Below are 3,172 nucleotides of genomic sequence, written 5' to 3' on the forward strand. Positions count from 1 at the left end.
CAAGATCAAAAGCTTCTGCACAGCAAAGGAAATAGTAAACAAGCCAAAGAGGCAACCCACGGAATGGGAGAAGATATTTGCAAATGACAGTACAGATAAAAGGCTGATATCCAGGAAGTATAAAGAACTTCTCAAACTCAACACACACAAAACAGATTATAATTTCAAAAAATGGGCAAAAGACATGACCAGACAATACTCCATGGAAGACATACAGATGACTATCAGACACATGAAAAAAATATTCATCATCACTAGCCATCAGGGAGATTCAAATTGAAATCACATTGAGACATGACCTTACACCAGTTAGAATGGCTAAAATTAACAGGGCAGGAAACAACAAGTGTTGGAGAGGATGTGGAGAAAGGGGAAGCCTCTTACACTGTTGATGGGAATGTAAGTTGTTGCAGCCGCTTTGGAAAACAGTGTGGAGAAGTCTTAAGAAAGTAAAAACAGAGCTTCCCTATGACCCTGCAATTGCACTACTGGGTATTTACCCAAAAGATAACAGATGTAGTGAACAGAAGGTCCATCTGTTCACAATGTTCACAGCAACAATGGCCACAGTCACCAAACTGGAAAGAGTCAAGAAGCCCTTCAACAGACAATGGATAAAGAAGATATGGTCCATATATACAATAGAATATTATGCAGCCATCAGGAGGGATGAATACCTAACTTGTATTAATATGGAGGACTGGAGGACATTATGCTTAGGGAAATAAGTCAAGCAGAGAGAATCAATTATTATATGGTTTCACTTACTTGTGGTGCATAGGAAATTACATGGACGACATTAGTGGAAGGAAAGGAAAAGTGAATTGGGGGAAATTGGAAGAGGTGCTGAAGCATGAGAGACTGTGGCTCTGACAAACAAACTAAGGGTTTTTGAGGGGCGAGGATTGGGGAATAAGTGAGCCCAGTGGTGGGTATTAAGGAGGGCATGTATTGCATGGAGCACTGAGTGTGGTGCATAAATAATTGATATTGGAACTCAGAAAAAAAATTAAATTTAAAAAATAATCATTTAGTTACTTATAGGAATCTTGATAAAATATGAAGAGTGAAAAAATACATTTTATTTAAAATGTAATAATGATGCTATTTTATATCTTTATGAGATTTAAAGCAAAACATCCATGACCTACATTCTCCTATTGATAAAAATTACCTCACTTATCACCTTTATAAAAATAAACTTCCTAGATTTCTACTTCACTGAAAGTTATGTCAGATTTCATTCAGCAGAAAGGTGGTGTATTTACAAGGACAGTAGTAGAATATTTGTGAGAAGACTTTCCATTGTAGCTTTTTTTCTATATCACACTTTTACCACAGATGATCTAGGAGACAAGACACTGAGAACCCAGAGTAATTCTAATCAGTTCTCAGATGTTAGTCAAATTGAAATGCTCTTTCAGAGCATAGGGAGGTCACTCACTTCATAAAACATACCTGAATAATATCACTTTAAAATATTTTTAGGGACACCTGAGTGGTTCAGTCATTAAGTGTCTGCCTTTGGCTCAGGTCATGATCCCAAGGTCCAGGGATCAAGCCCCACATTGGGGTCCCTGTTCAGTGGGAAGCCTGCTTCTCCCTCTCCTGCTCCTGCTTGTATTCCCTCTATGGTTATCTCACTCTGCCAAATAAATAAATTGCATATATATCTATATGTAGATAGATATAGATATAGATAAATATATATTTTAATCTTGCAACTTGACATTGTTCCAAAAATTTTTCAGGGATTAGTTAATTTTAAAACAATGTCAAATAGAGCTTCCTTATGACCCTGCAATTGCACTACTGGATATTTACTCCAAATATACAGATGTAGTGAAAAGGAGGACCACACGTACCCCAATGCTCTTAGCACGAATGGCCACAGTCGCCAAACTGTGGAAAGAATCAAGATGCCCTTCAATGGACAAATAGAAAAGGAAGATATGGTCCATATATGCTATTATCTCCATCAGAAAGGATGACTACCCAACTTTTGTATCAACATGAACGGGACTGGAAGATATTATGCTAAGTGAAATAAGCCAAGTGGAGAGAGTCAATTATCATATGGTTTCACTTATTTGTGGAGCATAAGGAATAACACGGAGGACATGGGGAGATGGAGAGAAGGGACTTGGGGGAAATTGGAGGGGGGGGATGAACTATGAGAGACTGTGGACTCTGAAAAGCAATCTGAGGGTTTTGGAGGGTCAAGGATGGGAGGTTGGGTGAGCCTGGCGGTGGTATTATGGGGGGCACCCATTGCATGGAGGATGGGTGTGGTGCATATGCAATGAAATCTGGAACACTGAAAAGTAATTTATTGTTTTGTTTTGTTTTGTTTTAAGGAGATACAAGACTCTATCTGAGGACTGTGCCTGGGCAAAACCAGAGTAGGTGTCCCCAGGGGTGAGCAGGGGGTCAAGGCCCACTCAGATATTTGTGATGTGCTGGTTGGGGCCCTTTCGTTCAGGAAGCATTCACGAAGTCCCACTCATCACAGGCGATCCTCTAGGAGCTGACTGTGAACCCTGCACAGAACAGACAGCACCCCAGGGCTCCAGACAAGTTAGGGGACAATCAGTGACACTGAACAAGATGAGAGTTAACATGCACAGGTCATTTTATGTGATGACCCATGGCTTCCACTAGATATTGGTGTTTCAGCACCTGGGTGGCTCAGTGGGTTAAGCCTCTTCCTTCAGCTAGGGTCGTGGTCTCTGGTTCCTGGGTCAAGCCCCGCATTGAGCTCCATATTGGACTCTCTGCTCAGTGGGGAGCCTGCTTCCCCTTCTCTCTCTGACTGTCTCTCTGCCTACTTGTGGTTTCTCTCTCTGTCAACTAAATAAATGTAATCTTTAAAAAAATGGTTTAAAAATAGATATGGGTGTATTTTCTCCAGCTATGGTGAGGTCGACAGAGCCTAGGAGAAGCAGAATATGTAAGTGATATTTGTCTGATGAATGAGTGCATTCTCTCACCCCCATATAAGCCAGGGAACTGTGAGTTGGAGGACTCTTGGACCCTCTTCCCACACATCTGTGATTCCTCCTTAAGGGTGAAGGTCTGAGAGTTCCTTCTGGAGAAAGGGGCCTGGGGAACTGTTGATGTGAGCACCTTTGCAGAGCAGAGGGGACTGGAGGACAGCTTTAGACCCTAAGAG

Source organism: Lutra lutra, unplaced genomic scaffold, assembly GCF_902655055.1.
Source record: "Lutra lutra unplaced genomic scaffold, mLutLut1.2, whole genome shotgun sequence".
In the NCBI taxonomy this organism is placed as follows: domain Eukaryota; kingdom Metazoa; phylum Chordata; class Mammalia; order Carnivora; family Mustelidae; genus Lutra; species Lutra lutra.